The following is a 22,894-nucleotide window of genomic DNA, read 5'->3' as shown; positions in this document are numbered from 1 at the left end:
CCAGATTTTGCTCCCTGTGAATTTCGGTTATTTCCTAAGCTCAAGAGAAACCTAAGAGGCTGTCGTTATGAGACAATTGAGGAGATGAAAGAGTCTGTGACACGCTCACACAAAAGGACTTCCATGGGGTCTTCCACAAGTTGTTGGAACAGTACAACAAGTGCATTGCAGCTGGAGGAGATTACTTTGAAGGGGACTACAGTTTCATGTATGTACTATCAATAAAAGTGTCTACACAAAAAAAGTCGTGAAACGTATTGGAGGCATCTCATAATTTGTTATTTAAATAAACCTTAAAATTAAAATATGATCAAGAAAAGATTTTTTTTAATTAAAATGTTTACTTGCTTTGACTAATACTGAAATTTGTTTTTTTATGAAATTTAGAAATTAATTAATAAAAGAAAAAAATTTCCTTTACAAACTATAACTGTTTGAAGTTTGACTTAGTTTATGTTTCTATCCAAGATACCCAAATCATTCTTTGGTTGCTGCACAAGTTAAAAGTCCAGTCTACTCTATGATTCACCTGTAACTAACAAGATAAATGGTGAATTTGTAGTTTTCTCAAACGAACACAAGCTGATTTGACCAGAATTTAAATCTAGTTCTGCAGTTCATATTTTCTATTTTTATGGTAAATGTTTAATGCCATTCTTATAGGTATTTCAGTTTTTCAAATGCTCCCCCTTTCCATGTTAAGAATTGTTTTCTAAATAATTGCAAAAGTTTGACTTATTTGGAGTTATCTACCATGTTCATTTAGAATATTTTCAAGATGATGTCAGGTATAATATACATTAAAAATGAGAGGTAATCATATCTCCTTGATGGAATTTATTTTAAATGTATAAACATTTTAGGGCATATTACCACGTCTCATCAGTAGGACCTTCTATACAACCACTACTGGAGTATGCATCCTACCAACTAAATGTTAAAGAGTTTCAATGATTAGGATCTCAGAAGATCAACATGAGCAGTGACATGGTGACATTAAGTGACATGCTTATTAGGCAGATACCAAAGTCAATGGCAGAAGATGTGCAATACCTCATTCCAGTTGGACACATACTTAAGGGGCACCAAGCATGCCCATCTCTATGAAAAACAAAAATAAAGAAAAATCTGTATGCTTGATGGAAAGAAAATATTGTACACCAAAAAGTCACATAAATATTGATCAAGTAGTTTCACTTTTAAATAAGAAAATAAAATTTTATGGCTAAACTATGAATGAGGACCGTGCATCACCATCTTGAAAACATTCTGAAGAAACAGGGGAGATCTCTAAATAAGTCAAACTTTTGCAATTATTTAGAAAACTATTCTTAACATGAGAAGGGGGCATTAGAAATACTCAAATTCACTTAAAAATAATTTTCTTTATAAAATTAAATCTATCTGATAAAATTATGTGATTTTTGAAATATGATATTTTCTTTCTATCACAGGTACATACATTATACAGATTTTTCTTTTTTCTTATAGAGAGGAGGAATTCTGGACAAACACCAAAAATATTCTAACAAATATTTACAATAATCCTAATTTTTAGGCAAATAGGTGCTGGGTATTTTTAGGCAGCCACTTGGAAATTTGAGACACTATGTCCTTATATCTTTCATTACTAAATGCATTTGAGAGCTATATGCCCAGTCTGTTAAATCCAAGGTAGCTGATCAGCGGCTTGGATCCCACCAGTTTTGGCAAATAACAAATAGGATCCTGAACAGAAGTGTGCGTTCTATCCCAACCATTATCAATGGACCAGAGGTCATCTCGTCCGTGTCAGACAAGGCCAAACTATTTGCAAAGAACTTTGCAGCTAATTCTACCCTATGCGACAAAGGCCATCAACTTCCCATATTTCCTCCTATAACACAGAACAAGCTAGGTAACATACAAATATCCGTGCATGAGGTCGCCAAGCTAATAAAGAACCTAGATTCCAGTAAAGCAACTAGCCCTGATGGCATCCCAATTATAGTGTTAAAAAAGCTTCAACCAGAACTCTCTCCCATACTTATGAAACTGTTTAAGCGCTGCCTTAAGGAGAAGTGCTTTCCGACTCCCTGGAAGACCTCATCAGTTTGCCCTGTATTTAAGAATTCAGGTGATAAGTCATCTCCCTCTCAATACAGACCTATAAGTCTCCTGTGTGTTATGAGTAAGTTGCTGGAATCCATATCAAATAGAGAAATAGTCAACCACCTCAGCAGGAATAACCTTCTTAGTGACACACAATATGGTTTCCGCTCTGCAAGATCTACCGCAGATGTGCTGACGGTTATATCACACAGGATTAGTGAATCTCTTGACAAAGGCTTCCTTTCTAGGGCAATTGCTCTTGACATATCAAAGGCCTTCGACAAGGTATGGCATAAGAATCACAAGATTTCTAGCTACGGTATAACTGGAAATGTTTTCTCAATCATTAAATCATTTCTCTCCGATAGGCTCATAAGAGTAGTGGTAGATGGACAAAAATCGGAGGCCTGCAATATAAATGCTGGAGTCCCTCAGGGGTCAATCCTGGGCCCAACTCTCTTCCTGATCTACATCAATGACCTCCCTGAACACATACTTAAATCATTCGTTGACATCTATGCTGATGACACGACCATCTATGGCAACACATCAAAGGCTGTAAATGACGAAGTTCTCTCGGATTCTCTCTCCTCTGATCTCGAGCGCGTGGTTCAGTGGGGGAAGATGTGGCTGGTTACCTTTAATGCATCCAAAACCAAACTCCTATCCTTACATCATCAACGCTCTGATCCCCATCTGGTATCAATTGTGATGGATGGCTCTCGTCTGGGTGAGGCCCCGTGTTTTGACAAGCTTCTAGGTTTGACCTTTACTCCTGATCTGAAATGGAACACGTACATCAAGTCTGTTGCCAAGGTCGGTGGAAAGATGGTAGGATCCTTCTACCGCTCCAGAAGATATCTCACTACTGATGCAATTCTCTATATAAAAGCCAAGTACGTCCAAGGATGGAATACTGTTGCCATATCTGGGCAGGAGCTGCAAAAAACAGCCTATCCTGCCTTGACAGAGTACAAAATAGACTTCGTGGCTTAGTGGGGGATGCCCTTTTCTCTACCCTGCAACCTCTCTCCCACAGAAGAGACGTTGCGAGCCTGTCCTTGTTTTATCATTATTTCCATGGCAGGTGCTCGTCTGAACTCCAATCTCTGGTCCCCCCTCGCCAATCTTTCACGAAAAACACCCGTCTAGCTGAATCCACTGTGAAAAATTTCCCCCACTCTATATCTGTGCCTAAATCAAAACGCGGATTCCATGAACAAAGCTTCTTCTTCGAACTGCACGCATGTGGAACTCTGTTCCGTCTGCCTGCTTCCTTCCGGACTACAACTTGGATGTCTTCAAGTCCAATGTTAACAAATTCCTAATGAACCGCCCCCTTAAGTAAACACTTCAGCAAATCTCCTCACTAACGTAATGTACTTGCAATAACCCTTATCTCTGAGTGGCTTCCGGGCCTTGATAAGTGGTGATCACTGTGTAAAAAAAAAAGTAAAACATTTTCTTAATGGAGGAGAGGTATTATACATCTTCAAATGACCCGATCTATGTGTTCTAGGCTCTAGTCCAACGAAGCTCCACAACACTTCCCAAGGCCACAGTTGCACCAAAAGAAGGCCATGCTAACTGTTTAGCAGTCTGCAAAACCATTACGGCGAAGAAGTGCTATCAACAAATGGATGAAATGCATCAGAAACTTTGACAACAACACTCAGTATTAGTCAACAGAAAAGGCCCAATTCTCCTCCATGACAATGCCTGACCGCACGTTGCTAAACTGATCTTGCAAACGTTGAATGAATTGGGCTATGTAACTCTGCCTCATCCGCCATACTCTCCAGGCCTCTCACCTACCGACTACCACTTTTTCAAGCATCTCAACAACTTGCTGTGTGAAAAATGCTTCAAAAACCTAAGTGATATCAAAAATGCCTTCAGCACTTCATCGCCACCAGAATGCGAGATTTTTACATTACTGGCATAAATACACTTGTTTTGCTATTGCAAAAGTGTGTTGATTCTGATGGTACTTATTTCAATCAATAAATTTTTGTTTGAGCCGAGATATGTTCATCTGAATTTAAAAGTTAAAAATGACAAGAACTTCCTTGTCAACTTGATACTATAGAATATTGTGTTAAGTATTGTTGAAAAAATATATTTTTCATCAGAAACTATGATTTGTAGCAATTCTAGGTACTTATACAGAATATTGTTTAAGTTAAAATCATGTAAAAATATTTCGGTGGTGGGGGGTACCTTGGAGAACATTTTACAAATAATTTTGAAACGCTTATGTAAAAAATGTTTCATTCACTGAATTCACTATCTTATTTGGTGAAACCTTATTCATTTCTATTGTGAACAAATGTTTTGTTTTTAACCTATTTGTGCTACGATCATGATGCAGTATTTGTTCTGTTCTCAGTGAAGGAGAAATCTTTTTAGATTGAGGCAATGTTAATTTTTGTTCCTATCACAAAGTGATTTTCCCCACATTAAAAACCGATCTTGTGTCTAACTGCCTCAGTGGGGAGGTGGGGTGGGGGGATAAACAGAGACTGGCAAAAATTATAGGTACGATGCTTAAAATTAACCTTATATTCCCTTTAGTTCATGAAAAATCGAGTAAACATAGTTCCAAGATAAAAAGTATTCTGATAGATAAATTTGCAGTTTCATGAAAGATATCTCAAATCAAAATTTATTTTACTTAATAATCGAGATTTTCTCACCATAAGATAGAAAAACAAATTATAAAATTATCATAAAATTACTAACAAAATGAACTCCTTATCAAGGGAAACTATTTACTGGTAATGGGAAATCTGTTGGAGCTACCTCCCTCTATTGAACTCTCTCTTATATATATATATATATATATATGTGTATGTATGTATGTCAGGGTGGTCAAAAAGTCAGGTAACATGTTAAAGGTAGAAAAAACAATATGATCCATTATAATCTTATATAGGGATCTTACCCCTCCTGATTTCTGGCTTTGGGGCTATGTAAAGGATAGCGTTTATGGCAAGAAGCCTGATACAATAGCGTCTTTAAAGTTATTTATTGAAGAGGAGATTGCGATGTTACCTGACTTTTTGACCACCCTTTATATATATATATATATATATATATATATACTAGCAGGACCCGTTAACCAGTGGAAGCCTGCTAACCCCCCCCCCCCCTCACATAAAAATAAACTATGGTTGTTGTTGGTGGCCACTGCTGTCCCTGAACAATTGCAGACACTGGCGGCCGTGGCTGAAATGAAATAATCTGACTTTCACTGGTGATTAGTGCTGGTTTGGGGCGATAACATGCAGGTACTGTTTGAATTTTTAAAAAATCAATTAAGGGAATGCGTAAATCAGTATAAATTAATAAAATTACAAAAAATGGTCCATTAAAATAATAATGAAAAGTAAAAACAGTTTTAGAGGTTAGCGGTTCTCACTGTATATAAACTGTTTAGAATGATCGAAATCTGTGGTAGCATCTTTTCAACTCTTCCACCAAATAGTATTAAAGTAAATCCCAGTTTTATTTCATCTTTTTTAATGTATAAAGCAAAACAATTACAAATTTTTTTACTTCACTTCCTGAATATTGTCAGAACGGCAAAGTAGATTTGTTTATCACACGTGTGTACAAACCTGGCAGCCAGTGAATTACTGTGCATAATACAGGTCTTTTTATTTCTATAAGTACTTGTCTCAACAAAATTTGAAGGAGATTTTCTTAGTCAGCATAATCAAAAACCTATAAAAGTCGTCATTCTAAAGAAAATTGTGGAGGTGGACCTAATATACAAATTTACTCCCTACCCATAAAAAAAGTTAACGTGTGTGCAATGATGTTAAGAATCCAGTAGAGTTCCTATTTACAATGCCTCCCCACGGGACAGAGTTAGACACCAGGGTCGTTTTTTAATGTGGAGAAAAGGAACAAAAATTAAAAAATTGTCTCAGTTGTGAAGGATTTCTCCTCCACTGACAGGGAACAAGAAATCAAAATGTAGCATCTGAAGACAGATACTACACTTTGATCTTGACCCGAAGGCCAGGTATTTATTTGCTCCCCCACCGAGCAAATTAGGCACAAGGCCGATTTTTAATGTGAAGAGTGAAGGGGAAATGGGGACCAACTCCCCGGAGAGTAGGGGAGCTGGATAGTGACAATTGGTATGAAGGGCTGCCTCCACATTGATCAAGGTCTTATACGTGGGGTGACCCCCACATATGGTCTTTGCTTGCAGTATCTGCCGGAACAGATACTACACTTTGATCTTGACCCGAAGGCCAAGAATCCAGTAGAGTTTCTTCGCTGAAATATATCGATAAACATTATTTTAAAATTATTTATTATTTTTTTTTTTTGTTGGATGGCTTCAAAACGTGCTTCCAAATAGGGGTGTACCGATGAATATACTTAAATAATGAGATAAGAAAAAAGAAATTACAAACCAACTACAAAGTACAAATTGTAATTCTTTAAGTGAATAATTATAAGCTTAAGTTCTTCACCTGCTGCTGCTCTACTTCCTCTTCTATTCTTGCTACTTGCCTCCTCTGCTCTCATAGTCTCCTCAGTATTTAAAGTTGAATACTTTTAAGTTGTATCGTAGAAACAGAGTTTCTCTATTCTTAGGACACTGTCTGTTCCTCATAGGTTCATACCTGTACTAAAGAGGCTATCACTCTTCACAGATGAAGGTGCTGCGCTTAAATTAAAAAAAATTTTTTTTTTTTACATTTTCACCCCAAACAAGGCACATTGCCACTTTGGTGTAGGGGCTACTAGCAGGGGCAACAACTACTGGGGTACTATGTTGGGATTTGGGCAGCAAGATGTCGAATATATTTCGAAGCTAGTTTACTTAGTAGTGGTAAGGTCTCCTGTGTCTTTTTCCACCACTGAAATGGATCATCATTTCTTGCGAGTAGTTGTCAAGCTACGAAATGGTCAAGTTCTTTTGTGCACTTGACCAAAAAAGGATTTACTCCTTTTGAGTTTAGATTTGTGATTCTTGTCTTTCTGTTGTCATTGCAAGTCTCCAGGTTTAACTCAGCTTCTACCTGCTCTAAGTTTTCATTTGTTACTGTAGGCTTATTTGAAGCTAATTCATCAAACAGGTTTGAAAGAGATACAGTTTTACTTCCACTTTGATCTTCTTGATCTTCAACAGAGCTTGAAGAAGGGTATCCTGCTGATTCTGCTTCATTCGTATTATCATTATCATCAGTAGAAAGTAAGATATAGAATCTAATTCTTGTTGTTTTCCATGTCATTTTTTTTTTTTAATTTAAATTTGAATCTTGGATCTAGGAAAGTAGACACAAGTTTTTATGATTTAGATAAGATGAAAATCCTGTATCAATCGATTCATTGAATTGTTCAACAGTTGTAAGGATTCCACTAAAGTTAAAAATATCAGAATTAGATTGGACAGCTTTTGAAAGAAATAACATTAAAGCTAAAATTGTAAGTATTATCATCGATATGGTGGAAGTGTTGTGACTTGCTTCTTTGGTGATTTCTTCAAATGGACTCAATAACTGGACAATTTTTTCAACAAGTACCCATTGGCAAGTTAAGGTAGAAATCTTATAGCGTCCCAAATTCTTGTATGAAAAAAAAAGAAAAAAAAAAACAAAAAAAAAAACAAATCTCTTATGAAAAAAATCCGGTTTGTGCAAATCATTCTGCTTCACATATATGCCATGAGAAAGACCTTTCTGATTAATGTTTATCAGCTAAAAAAATATTCTGTTATTCTGAAAAACAGCCATTTGCATTTTTTTAAAACTGGTAAGTATTAATCAGAAGGAACTTTTTCTGGGCATTCAACATAAAGAAAAACGGTTCACACAAACCAGAAATAAATCATTTGCAAACAATCACAGCATTAACTTGAACAAAACCAATACAAAAATAAAATAAAGATATTAAAACAATAATACTTATGCAGAGAACATTTTGAAACGCATTTCTTAACATGTGGAGGAGAGGGTATTTTTCTAACTAGTCTGTACTTTCACCTAACAATTTAATAATACAAAAGTGATTTGTGCCACAAGCATTGAAGAAGGACAACTGCAATTTTTTCTCTGTATGTGTTTTGACTGGGGAAGGGGTTGAGGCCACCACCTCAAATGGAGGAGTGGCATCGGTGTTAAGCGAAGAATTCAACAGAATCGCAAAGAAATCCCAATTGTATAAACAACAATATCGTTGATAACAAGCAGCTCTCTTTTATTAAAGCTAAATTGATGTTAAATCTGCATTAAAAACTCACCGAATACATGTCAGCCTATGCCACAGTAACATATATTGAGTGAGTTTCTAACAGTATTTTGTATAGGTTTTTATTTTTAATTTATGTTCACAAACTTACCGTGTTCAACAGAGAGTCCAGTGCCATTTTTAATTTTCCAATACATCGACAAACACTGTATGTTTTTCAAGCTGAATAAACATGTTATATCAAATATAAACACTAAAAAATTATCCAGTTAGGTAGAAAAGTAACTTATCTTTCCTTTGATAACATTTATTTGTTATATATTTGTTTTTTTGACAACTTTTTCGAATCTATGTAATACAAACCCGAAAATTTCATGAAAATCTTAGTTGATTTTTGATAACTTTTTTTAACACATGTATTTACGCTTTCAAAATGATCACTACATAGGAACGCGATTTTAATCTCGTATTTTTATTATTTGAGTTTGTAAAAAGTTGTCAAAAAACAAATATATAACAAATAAATGTTATCAAAGGCAAAATAAGTTACTTTTCTTCCTAACTGGATAATCTTTTAGTGTTTTTATTTAATGTAAAATGTTTGCTCAGTTTAAAAAACAAGTAACATTGACGCTACTGAAAACAAGAAAGGAATGGCCGCGATATCTCTTTACATCACCTAACAATTTAATAAATAAGCTTGGAAAGTTGAAACACTCGCCCTAAGTTATATTACTGATTAATATAAGTTAAATATCAGGAAAAAATCGTACCTAACATCGTTTGCTGCTAACTTTGAATCTGATACTCTTCTGGTTTTCCAATATTTATGACATTATCAATGCTTTTGTTTTGTTTGCTTATGTTTTTGATAATTCGCAATTATAACTTTTTTTTATTGTGAAAGAAAATTAGCTATTACTAGCAGAGAGATCCGATGTTGCCCGGGATTGAATGATGATCAACGAATATTCCACACTCCTATATTTTTATTGTCATCGAAATCAGTGAAATCGTCCATTTTTCAATCAAATCGAATAATTGCCTGTTCCACTTGGGAACTCATCACAGTTCACCAGCTGGAAGATTCCTTTTCGAAGTGAGTTAGTCACAATACATTATAGCCTACATTGCACTGTAGAGAACCTACTGTTGGTTTTATAAGATTATTTTATATTATATATATATATATATATATATATATATAATAGCTTGAATTAAAGTTTAAAATGCAAAAGTCAAGTATCATGGTTTAATTGTGCTATAAACAGAACATACATTTTAGACCCCCCCCTCCGCCCGTCAGATCACAGAACCTACTGTTGATTTTATATGCCGGGCCTTTCCTCTTGTGCTGTGTTAATGGCTTTACTAGGGTTATAAATTATGAATAGTCAAAGGAATAAAGAAAGAAAGAGAGAAGATAAAAAAAAAGCAATAAAGTTTTATATTCCTCATCTCTACCTCACCCCATAAAGACTTTTCACACACTGGCTGGCTAAAAGAATCGGTCAAACAAGCAGAGAAAGTATGTTCATTTTTATGTTGACCATGTGTAGTAATTTCATTTATTTCAATATTCATAAACAGTAAAACTTATTAAAAAAAAGTCGATAAAAATTCATGATCGTTTAGTTACTATGGCAACTAAAACATGTTGTCTGCGCATGCGTAGGGAGAGGGAGAACTCAGTTTTTTTTATGGTGTTCGGCATGGAACTAAAACCGCTACCAGTACCCAAAAAATATTTTATCTTAGCAAATTTACATACAGTTTGTATGGTATTAACTCTGAACCCTGGGATTATTTTCTGCCATTTCACAGCCTCTGTGGAATAAATAAGAGAAGGAAGGACCAATGCCAAGAAAAGGGTGGAGAAGTTCGGTTCTACCCTGAGGCGTCTTTGACTGCCATTTTACGTTACTGGGAGGAGTGATCGGGGGGCGCTGGCCCTTGGATAGATATCAAACGGTGCCCGGAAAACTCGTACTCGGAAAACTCGACCCCGGAAAGCTCGTCCCCTTTTGCTAGGTAGGAAAACTGGTCCCTTATTGAATAAATATCGATTGAAAACACATTTTATTACCGCTCTCGAAGGAGATATTGTTTTTAAAAGAGACACCCCCATAATGTTTTAAAAAAAATATTTTTAACTCTTGCTTTAAAAAAAAAAAAAAACTTGATCACGGAGTCAAGATACAAATATTTTTTTTTGGCTCGAGAGATGCCATGTCCTAACAATCTCTCGTTAACTCATTTTTAATTTTTTTAATTTTTACTTCAAAATTCTAAAATCAATCATTAAGAGAAAAAAGTAATCACTAATTAAATTTTTTAATCAATTTTATTGAAAACTCCGCTATCGTTTATCAAGAATCTTTAATTTCATTTTTTGTTGGTTGTTTTTCGGAGGGAGATATAGTTTTTACCCCCCCCCCTCTCTCTCTAAATTATATTTTTAAAAATATTAAAATTTATTATTTTCTTTTTAAAACCAAATCTCCCTCAGTAATTACTTACATTTTCTATAGTCTATTTTTAAAAAAATCGGTACTAGTGCAGTGCATGAGCTGGCCTGGGCGTGGCTTATCACTCGCTCGGATTTCTCCGTAAAATGACGTCACATGCTGCCATCTAACGGAGAAAATGGACGGGGGGGGGGGGCTTACAGAGAGAGAGAAAAACGCGGAAACAGCGCCAAATACAAGTTTCCAGAATATTTCAACACGAAACTGCTTGAAAAATTAATTATAGTATTTTCTTTAATTACTATAAAATTAATATAGTGGTAAAATTATTTTTAAAAAAAAGAAAACAGAAGCCAAATTAAAAAAAAAGAAGGCCAAATACAATTTCTTGAAGGCCAAACCATTTCAAAAAAGGCCAAATTCATGAAATTAGCCATTAAAAGAATAATAAATGGTAACATTATCAATAAAAGTTACTTTCCAACTTATCTGCATCATTCGTTGGTATTTTTAAGTAGTTTTAAGTGCTTTTTATTTCATATCGAATGTTACAGCGGTTTAAAATTATACCGTCTCCATTTTTCCCAAACCGGTAAATATCCAGATACGCTACTACAGAACACCGACCACTCTAATTTGTTTTTGTTTTTTTATAGGTAATTGAGGTCGCTGACAACGAATTTGATAGTCAAACTTGGGGCAAATTTACCGTTTGCATGGTATTTACCCCTGAACCCACGAACTACTTTTCACCATTTTGCAGCTTCCGTTTATGCTACGCGCATGCACGCTGTAGCATAAACGACGGCTTCACCAAGCAAACTACGTTGGGGGGGGGGATTTTTTTTTCCAGGACATAGCGAGCGAGCAGGGGGGGGATGTGATGTTGGGGCGCGCGTAGCATAAACGGAAGCTGCAAAATGGTGAAAAGTAGTTCGTGGGTTCAGGGGTAAATACCATGCAAACGGTAAATTTGCCCCAAGTTTGACTATCAGATTCGTTGTCAGCGACCTCAATTACCTATAAAAAACAAATTAGAGTGGTCGGTGTTCTGTAGTAGCGTATCTGGATATTTACCATTATTTGTAGAAAGAATCAATAATTTCGAAAAATTCGAAAATTCTTTAATTGATATTCTTCCGCGTATATATTGGGGTGTGGGTTTAATTTGCACCAGAACTTATATTTGTTTATAGCACCACACCAACCCAGCCACCAGTTACACGCGCCAAGGAACATTTGCCAACAACGGAGATAATGTAAGTGTATCATTTTGACATTTTTTATCATTCTGTCTTTTGATTTATGGTTAGGTGTCGACTCCTTGCATGTTAATTATTGGTTACTACATAATGTTAAACTATTCCGACTTATCCCCCCCCCCAAAAAAGTAATTTGTCCGCCACTGAAGAAAAAGAATTGTTTTGAAAAAAAAAAAAAAAAAAAATGTCTTTCCGAGATTATTAATGCTATTCCAACTTACCCCCCCTCCAAAAAAGTTTTTTACCAAAAACTTGTAATGTTTTCAAGGAAAAAAGCTAAACAAATTTGTTTTTTTTTTTGTCAAATAAATTAAGTTGAAAAATTTATTTCTTCTTTCACAAAATATAATTTAAGTTTTTTCAAATAAAATAATTTTTTGAATGTCTTTTTCAAAAATAATTTAAGCAAAGTTCAACGGTTTTTTTTGTAAAATGAATAAGAACTTTTCATAAGAAATAAGAAAAGGAATGACCTTTTCACTGCAAGCACCCCCACCCGCGTCCATTTTTTTCCGCGTTTTTCTCTCTCTGTAAGCCCCCCCCCCCTCGTCCATTTTCTCCGTTAGATGGCAGCATGTGACGTCATTTTACGGAGAAATCCGAGCGAGTGATAAGCCACGCCCAGGCCAGCTCATGCACTAGTACCAAAAAAACTCCTTCCAGAACGATCATAAAATGTGTTTTCAATCGATATTTATTCAATAACGGGCCAATTTTCCGGCAATCGTGAAGAAAGAGAGAGCCTGTTTCCTCGGTTTGACTATAGGTGGCGTTACTGTCTGTCCACCCCGTTACGGAAGCACAAAATGTATATAATGCTACCCTTGAAATAAAAATAAATGTTTTTGTTATATTTTAATTTTAAACATGTTTTTTTTTTTTTTTTTGCAAACAGTTTTAAGTTTTATTTTTTTTCAAACATTTACGTTTTTTTTTTGTTTTTGCAAACATATATAAGTTTTATTTTTCCAAACATTTACGTTTGTTTTTGCTATATTTTTCTTTTAAACATACAACCGTTTTTCGGCGAGTATTTTTTACGCTCTTATGATTAAAAAAAAAATCAACGTTTTTTTCTTTTTTAAATCTTTTTTATGAGCCCCTCCCTTTTTTTTTTTTTTTTTTTTTAATTTTCTGCACTTATTTTACCTTTTCCGCGAGTATTTATATATATATTTGAAAAAGGATATTGTAAAACCTGAATCTTACTTGAAACTACTATTAAGAAATAGCGCGGTACCGGTACAATAAGTGCATAAGCAAACTTTTCAAAAAGAAAAATATTTAAAAATATTTAGTTTATGCTTGCAAAAAAACAAACAAAAAAAAACGTAAATGTTTGAAAATAAACAAGCAACAAAACGTAAATATGTTTGAAAAAATAAAACTTAAATATGTTTGCAAAAAAAAAAAAAAAAAAAAAAAAAAAAAAACACGTTTAAAATTAAAATATAACAAAAACATTTATTTTTATTTCAAGAGTGGCATTGAAAACATTTTGTGCTTCCGTAACTGGGTGGACAGACAGTAACGCCACCTATAGTCAAACGGAGGAAACAGGCTCTCTCTTTCTTCACGATTACCAATTTTCCTACCTAGCGAAAGGGGACGAGTTTTCCGGGGTCGAGTTTTCCTAAATTCATCTCAAACATGCCTTGGGCCAGGTGTTGGTCATTTGGTACATGCCACTTCGCACTTCACTCGAGAGAGTTCTGAGGGTTGCCTATGTTGTCCGTGTTCTGCCTGCGGTGTTCCCTGTTTGCCCAGTTTTGCGTCTATTCGTGTTACATGACGACTGACGAGGTAAGTTGCTAGCAGTATCTCGGTGAGCACTTTATCTGTTACAAGTTGCATGATTCTCCTTTCCAAGTCTGGGCGTAGTGCTGTCTGTGGACGGAGGCCTCTGCGGAATGCGGGGGTCGTTGGTTCCTTTTGGAGCTAGTCCAACAATCCAACATCTCACGAGGGAGTGTCAATGCGTCGTATTTTTTCAACTAGCTGTTAACTGACTCCTGACTTGGGGTCGCGAAATGATCATTTCGCAACCTTTAAACCAGCCCTATCTGGGACCATCCAGCCCAACTATGGTCGGAACTAAATTTTTCAGGTGCTCATTTTAAGTTAAATTTACAGGGAAAAGTGATCACCCACTTTTTGAAAAAATAATTTCTTCATATCATGAAAACTATTTCTCTGCGACGGAAACGGTTATCAGATTCGTTTTTAGCACACCGAAATCTACAAATCGAGCGTGAGATGGGCTTTAAAGTAAAAATTTTACCTAAACTCCTAGAACTTCACATGAACAGAGACCTACTTCAGTCAACAAGGAAAAAAAGCCGTCTCAACAATGGCCTAGACTCTGTTGGCTTTGAAGCTGAGGGAAAATCCCGGCTAAAAAATAAAAAATAATAAAAAAATAACAATAATAACAACAAGCGTCAGTGGGATATCAGTCAATTTCTGATGTACCCCCAAAAAGAGGAACCCAAAATAAACTCACATCATTTTGCGCGCGGGACTCAGCTTTTCAGACGACTCTGTCGACGATCGAATCAATGCAAATGGATTAACCGTTGCTCACGAGATTTTTTTTAGGTATTTACTGTAAAGCCAAAGCCGATTAATTAAGGGACTACGCGACGCGCCCACCTTTCATTGTTGTGCATCTTATTTGTGAAAATAAAGCCCCCTCCCCAATATATTGTACTTGGAAGGAAAGCAATCTTAAACATTTAAACGTTGATAGGACACATAACACAGCAGTAGACAGCTCATGTTAAAAAAAAAAAAAAAAAAAATAGCCTATAAGTAAAACTTAATAAGTAATGAATGACAGTGACCGCCAAAGTGAAGAAATTAATCCGAATAAACAAACAGTTAACATTTCAATTAAAAAAAAACTTTTTTTCAAATCCACAAGTAAATGTTTAAAATGCCAGAAATGGGATTAATTTAATGTAAACAAACTTAAAGTTACCTGATTCAGTAAAACATCATTAAAAGATTCCGGCAAGTAAACAAATCGTGTACTTGGGCGATTTTATTTTGTAAAAACACCTTTTTATTTAATTTTTGTTGTTGTTTTTTTTTAATGAGTTATCTCCCTTGATAAAACTTTCATTTACAACTTCAGACCGATGTTGCTTTAGTTGTCTTTTATGAGCTCGGACGCTTGAATGGTTACATTAGTTAGTGTTGAATAAAGATAGCTTTCATCACTTCCTTTAAAAAAATCGTTTTTACTTTTGCCATGCCATTTTTTATTTTTGTGAAAGTAGTTTCGTCCGCTGTGTGTATGTGGAGGGGGGGGGACTGGAAACCACCCCTCGGAATGGTCTCACTTTTATTCTCATTTAACTAGCATGTCATGGCCCGTTTTAGAGGCAGCTAGGTTCGTTATTTATTTATTTATTTTTTTTAACTTTCTTTCCACCTCAACAATGAATTTCGGAGGTTTTCAAGTATGCTGAAAACGAATATTACATTTAAAATTGGCACAAATAAGAAGTTTTTTTTTTTGGCTATTAAGACCTTTATTATCCAATGTAATCCATTATGTTTTCCCTGTAGGCCATGATTTTTAACAACTAAAAAGTACTAATTCGCATGCGCGTTACACTGTAACGCGCATGCGAATTAGTACTTTTTAGTTTAATAAATGTCAATAGCGTTCACCATTCTTAACATGGAGAGGAGAGGGTGTTGTGTAACACTGTTACACAACACCCTCTCCTCTCGATGTTAAGAATGGTGAAAGAATGGTGTAACACTGAGAGGAGAGGGTGTTGTGTAACACTGTTACACAACACCCTCTCCTCTCGATGTTAAGAATGGTGAACGCTATTGACATTTATTATTATTGCAAAAAAAATATCTTAATATCCAGAAAACTATTTGTCTGCTCCAAATTTAAATGTGATATTCGTTTTCAGCATACGCGAAAACCATTTTAAAGATGAGTGTTAAGCTGGAAATAAAGTAGAAATTTGATGTGTAAGGTTGTAGCAACCGACACTCGCTACAAACAAGCAGAGCTACTTCTCTTGACAAGATTTGAAATCCATTTTCTCCTGGCTTGTTTAATCATAAGCCAGCTCTCTATCACGTGACAGAGTATATAAAAGGCAAAATCTAAAACCATTAATTCTTTTTCTCAACGCTTTGCTCAGAAGCACACATCGCCTGGAGCTTCAGCCCGAGGCTGAATGTAAGTACTACGAGCTAACTATTGACGAAAATTTCTGGGGGTGTCGCCAAAACTCGTCTTTTTGGGAAACGATTGGGGTAAAAAATGAGAAAATAATGTCATGCAACAACACAAAGAGAAATAAAAAGTAATTGAGACCCTGTAAACTGTTTGAATTACAAATGTTTATTTAAAGAAAAAGGTGGCTGGTTGCTTTGAATTCCCAAAAGCTTGTAAAATAAAATTTACTAAGTAACAAATAGAAAAAAAAAAGGGAGAAAAAATCAAAGACAAAAAGGCATTCAATATAAAAAGGAAAAAAGGCAACTGGGCAAAAATTCACTTTAAAATGGTCTCTCAAAAGGGAGACTTTTCAAAATATAGAAAATGTTCTTAAAAATCAAAGGCTTACTTGAAGTCTGAATGAAAAAGAGAATAAATATTTCAAAAAAGGGAGTCCTTTAAGACATGGTTTTTCACAAATAAAACGAAGCTTCAAAGGTTTTTAAAATGTCTCTCTCGCCCGAAATAGGGTTCCAAACAAATGGTCCACTCTCTTTTTCATAAAGGGTTGTCAGTGTCTCTCTCTCTCTCTCTCCTTATTCCTCCTTTCTTTGGAGTAAGCAGTTTTACTCAAAAATTCCGACACAGTTCTTATAGTTGGGCTCTCTACCCAACGTTTAAATAAAATGAAATTTATCGACAGCACGTCGAATGTTCTTCTTTGAAAGGGAGGTGCTTTTACAAAACATTTCAATACATTCCTTTAAAAAAAGCACTCTACTGTCAGAAAAGGATAAAAAATATACAAAATACGTTGCCGAAAAACGGTCAGCAACGGAGTCCAAAGGATGCTTCTTCCAAGATGGCCAACCTCAAAACTGATTTTTTTTAAAAGGGCACATAAAACGGGGCACAGTGGCGTTGCCAGAAGTTCCACAATCGCCAAGGGCAAAAAGGAGGAAGAACAGACAGGTTGTTTCAAATTGGGAGAGAGAAAGAGAGAGAGAGGTAAAGAGGGAGATAGGGCAAGAGAGAAGCGCACACACTCACAGGCCTGCTAAACGGCCGACTACTAAATCCGTGTACAAGGCAAAAAGGGAAAGGGAGTCAAAGCCAGCGAGTCAGTCGCTCAAGGCAGCCCATCTCCCACCCCACTTGCACTGTGTGATGGTGACAAGAAACTTTAAAGTAAAATTTCGGAAACTATGGCTCTCTTCTAACTACCATTCATTTCCGCGTGCTGTACCCACACAAACTTTATCATTCTACAGGACTACCCAAACGAACATTCTTTGTCATGCTAAAGAACAATCAACTCACACTCACGCATGACAACACGTCATGACACTGAAGACTTTGCCCTTTCTTTCTCTTTTAACTGGTTTCCTTCATACCGACAGCTACTACCTATAAACATGTGTAAACGGAACTGAACTGTTCTCTTCTTCAACCAGCCGGCATAATATTAATTCTATCTCTACACTAGATAACTTCAACCTACTAACCCTTTTCTCTCTTGTACGCATGTACACTCTACTAAGTTAACAAATAAAGTTTGCTTATTAATGTAGAATGAAACATCCATTTCATTCTCCCATTTCTATAAGATTCAGAACAAAAATTTTGCTACAGCCTGGATCCACTTTGCACATGTTGGACGGTTGGTCCCGCATCCACAATAAATTACCTTTATAGATTTCCCACTCTCACTATCTGACGACTACAACCAACAACCACTGAACCTTCCAGTAAATATCTCCAAGGAGAAACTGCAACAGGTGGATCAAACCAGGAAGACACTTGCAAGGAGCACCAGAGGTCAACTCCCCACACACTTCAGAGATATTGTTTTATAGCTTCAATTGAGATCTGAGGAGGTAGTGTTATATTGTGAAATTAAAATCTTCATCAAACCTATAACAATATGTAAACAAAACACAGATTGCATCAACAAGTGCGAAGATACCCAAACTCCAGGAGCTGCTACTGATATGACAACATCAAAACATAAGCAGCAATGGCACCAACCTATGCTTCACTACGATATTCAATCAACTGTTAACAACGCATTACATTGTCAGATACTATGATTTTTGTACCCATCCTTCTACTACGATATACAGTTCATTATACTTACTTAATTAAGCCTTGAGAGCCTGGTGGGGCATAGGCCATCCACAACTGCCCGTCAACGTCCTCGGTCCTGGGCGATTTGCTCCAACTCCTTCCAGGAGTAGCTGGTCAGCTTAGCGTCTGCCTCCAGGTCTCTTCTCCAGGTGTTTTTTGGTCAGCCACTTTTTCTCTTTCCCTGAGGGTTCCAGGTCAGGGCCTGGCATGTGATATTCGTTTGTTGTTTCTCTTCTGCTAGTACTTGGTTAGTTCTCTCCCAGAGATCTGCATTACTGATGATAGTTGGCCAGTGGATCCTTAGCATTCTTCGAAGGCACGAGCTTATGAAAGCCACAGTTCATTATGGCAAAGAATTATTGGGCAAAACACATTGCCCAATGAAATAGCTACACTAAGAGAGAGAAGGCCAGAAAATTTTGATAAATGAGATATGAAAATATGGGATAAAAATATTTATAAAAGGACTACAAGTGACAAACTTAGTCTAAATTCATTCACAGACACACCAAGTTTAAATGGAAACAAACAATTGTGGACTCTGGGGAACAAACATTCCCTCACAACAAGGGTAATCGTCACATTGCAACACAATGACAACAAAATGTTTCCTCTGATTGCAACACAAACTGTTTGTCTTCAACTACGTTCACACATGCAGTATATAAGGGCTTGTGTCATCAGTTGACAGGCAGCAGTTGGTGACGGAGTTTGTCTGGGATGACTCGTATGGATTACTCTTTCTCTTTCTAACAGCAGCAGCAGCTAGCCTGAACGTCTTCGCCCTTTCCTTCTCATAGCAGCAGTTGGTGACGGAGGTTGTCGGAACGACTCGTATGAATTACTCTTTCTCTCTCTAATAGCGGTAGCAACAACTAACTCAAATGTCTTCGCCCTTTCTTTCTCATAGCAGCAGAAGCCATTCATCAATGTTGGCAACTACAAATCTTAATGACAAAGATCTTGTTATTTTCTTTTTCTCAGAAACTTCTTATCAACAAGCAACAACCCTAATTATTTTCACTTTAACAAATCTTAATAATAAGAATTTTGTTATTTTCTTCTCAGAAACTACTTTTCAACAAAAGACATTTTCGTCCATTTCATTCTTCAATAAATATTTAATACTCTGTCTTTCTTGCTACCATATGCGAAATTTGTTATTGTGACAGTCGTTATCAGGTATTGAGATTATATATTATAACACCAAATATAACAAACTCTAGCATCCAGCGACATATGAGGCAGTCAAAATATACCATCATTTTTGGTCTGAAGCCAGATCCACAGCATCCTTCCAGCTTCTTCCCACTGCGATCAAATCTCTAGCAACAAACAAAATAATGATCTATTTTCTCTTGTGAATAAATGCCCCCCCCCTCTCGCTTAGTGATTCGGTCACACACTAACCAATCAGCTGGTGGGATGCATTGATTCATCTGTCTCCTTTAGGCACTTTTGGGAACTACAGTCAGCCAGTAGAGAGAACTCAACTGACAAGCAACACCAATTTCTCTCTCTCTCTCTCTCGCCTGCCACCATCAACCAGATGCAACAACTCATCAACTCTCAACATAGAAGCTGACGACTCACTGGGCGTTTTCGGCTTACTTCTTCGTAGCCAGTCTACTTTCTATACTGAATAAATCTTTTTGCTGTTTGTCTTAAAAAGGTTTTTGTTATCTGTTCTTTTGTGTTCACAAATTTATAATAAGGAGGAAAACATAAATTCCCTTTTCCTAAATCTCTCGATTATTTGCTTCCGGTTCATTTTTGGTCTCTCTTTTCAATTAGTGATCCATTGACGCACATGGTAAGCACTTGGTAAGCAATTCTGTCTTGAAGGAGGGGAAAAAATTGACTTGTTCATCAAATTCCCTCTCTGGGTAAAAATAAATGTAAATAAAAAAAGGAGGGAGCAAAATAAGAAAAGAAAGGAACAAATAAAAACTAGATCCAGGAAGTCATAAATTTTACTAAATGAATAGAAGACTGTTTGTTTCCCAAAGCAAAGGTTAAAATTAACCATATATAACAATTATGAAAAGAAAAGTACAAAAAAACAAAGCAAAAAGCATATATAAAAGAGTCTCTAATTAAGAGACAAGTCTTGAAAAGAGTTTTATTGACTGGAGCAACAAAAGTAAATTTATTACCAAAAACAATAACAGCAAAATGAAGAAAAAATGTGAAAAAATTCCTGCTTTATTACTAAAAAAATAAAATAAAATTACTTGAATATAAATCTGAAAAGTAAGACATGCAAGAAATATAAAAATCATCTTTTTTTTAAGTCTTTTGTAGCAGACGAAAATTGCAACAAACATAAGCATGAGCGAATTCTTACAGCTGGAGATTTTGAAATACACTTCCTTTCTGGCATGTCCAATCAGAAGCCAGTTCTCAGTCACATGACCGAGTTTATAAAACACTAAACCGGCAACACACTCTTTCTTCCCAGATCTTGGACAAACAACAACTCTATGTAGAATGGACCTATCACCCTCTTCTCTCTTGGAACTGTCAACACCTGGCTTACAGGCTCAAGGTTCGACTATGATGAAATACAAACAAGCCAACATAGCTATCTCCACGTGCAGTACATAAATGAACTTTCTCATCCTACAGTACTGCATCTAATCTTTCATAATGCACACTTCTACTATTAACTTCTAGGAAACAAATAATCCACCATGAACTCTTTCTCTTTTAATAAGCTTGTCTAATCTTTAATCTACATCTCCACACAGAAACTCTTTCCATGACTAACCCTTTCTCCATACAACTTGTTTCCTTATTCTTACTACCAAAGATAACCAATAAAGCTGTTTATTATTAGAATGAGACTTCTTTTCTTCTCTTCATTTTTACACTTTCTTTAAATGTCCACTTCTCAGTCTTTCAAATTCCTTCAAAATTAATACCTGGAAAAGGGTTTTTTTTTTTCAAACGAGTCATCATGTATAAGGGCCCGGAGGCCACTCGAGGATAATGGTTAATAAGTGTACAGTAGTCAAAGGGAACATGTCATAGTAATTGTTAGTAGTGGAAATTTGGTATATTGGATTATTTAAGAGGATAGCTCATCAAGAATTTGTTTACTTTGGACTTGAAGACAGCCATATTGTAGTCAGTTGTAAAGCAGGAAAACGGAACAGTCCTACAGGCATGCAGTTCTAAGAAAGGAGCCTTGTTCATAGAATCTATGTTTAGGTTTAGTCACAGATAAAGAGTAGGGGGAAATTATTGATAGTGGTTTCAACTAGACAAGTGTTTTTCGTGAAAGTCAGGATGGGGGACCATAGATTGGAGCTCAGACGAGCACTTGCCATAATTGGGCTTTCCTTGCCCAAAAGGTAATATAAAAAAACTTTTCTTTTTTTTTTTTACAAATTGTCCTTTCCCTCAAAAAGAGAATTCTATTTCAAACCGCTTCTGGTTTAAATTATCTTTCTAAGATTCTCTTTTCTCTTTGCTGAAGTTCTCTTGAATGAAGAGGGAATGTCTTTTTCTTCAGTTATCTTTAAAAGGAAGTATCTTATTTCCAAATACTAGAGACAGCCAAAAACCTGCTTGTTTTTCTTCTTCGGGCCAGTAAACAACTTTAATGTTTCTAATTTCTACAGATGGAGCCCTGCAAAAAATGTGTCCTTTCTCTAATGAGAATCTTCCAGAACTTATAAAATAAAGATAAAAAAATTCGAGAGAATTCTATCCCTAACCCCTTCTTCCTCTTTCTTTTTTCTGTTTCAACCAATTCCTTTGGTTGAACTACTATGTTCCTATCCACCATGTGGAGGCAAGGCACCAAGAAGATGATGATGAGTCAGAGGACCACCGCGATGATGCCAAACAGGAGAGTGGCAAAGAGAATGAAGGAAATGCCAGGACAGGGCAAAAAGTTCAGACCTCCCCACTTCACTGTAGCACCGTTTAAAGGCTGAGAGATTTATAAATAAAAAAATAACAAAATTCTCAAACTTTAGGAATAATTTTAGGGGATGTTTGAGCCAGCTAAGACATCATTTGCAGATTACTGACTATACTACCCGTTGTTTAATGCCATCTCTGACTTCTTGGTTGGTAGTTTGATCACTTGCAGATAATACTTTTTTTTATAAATAAATTATATCAAAATTATTTTAAAGAAAATTAATCATTCTGATCTTTAAAATTTGCTAAGTTTCATTTTCAAGTGCTGATTTTCAAGAAAAGCAAATCCTAAAAATTCACACAAAACTAATAAGGTTTAAAGATTTATCTATAATTTATTAAAATATTTTTTCTGGTTAATTATTCACTTTATCTCTTTGGTGCTTCTCAGCGCACATTTTTGAGGAATATTGCTGCTGTGGTTTACTTTATTTTTCTGTTCGTATTATTTGAACTACTGTTCTCATTGTTACGAAATGCATACGAGATGTCATTTCGATTTGTGAAGTTTTCTTTGCGAGAAAGCAACAAAATTAGCAGGAGCAGCGAATACATTGTTGAACGTTTCAGTGGCGCGTACAGTTGCTGTATACACCCATGCAATTTTCGCG

General features: G+C 35.8%; 1 protein-coding gene across 3 annotated transcripts in view; it reads right to left on the bottom strand.

Moving 5' to 3' along the window:
- The window catches only part of LOC145278157 (apoptosis-inducing factor 3-like), a 160,440-nt gene extending 145,137 nt beyond the window's left edge, over positions 1 to 15,303 (bottom strand). The window contains exon 1 of one of the 3 annotated variants that reach the window (XM_080130439.1): positions 15,012 to 15,303. The gene's annotated coding sequence lies outside the window, so the exon portion shown is untranslated. Of the gene's footprint in view, positions 1 to 14,534; positions 14,769 to 15,011 lie in introns of those variants that run through there. The other 2 variants (XM_080130460.1, XM_080130445.1) reach the window with 2 other exon arrangements.
- Between the last annotated feature and the right edge of the window lie 7,591 nt (positions 15,304 to 22,894).

This window comes from Euprymna scolopes, chromosome 1, assembly GCF_053919585.1.
Source record: "Euprymna scolopes isolate OS-2025 chromosome 1, ASM5391958v1, whole genome shotgun sequence".
NCBI classification, from domain to species: Eukaryota; Metazoa; Mollusca; class Cephalopoda; order Sepiida; family Sepiolidae; genus Euprymna; species Euprymna scolopes.
The sequence above is the reverse complement of the archived record's forward strand: the minus strand, read 5'-3'. Positions and strand labels throughout refer to the sequence as shown.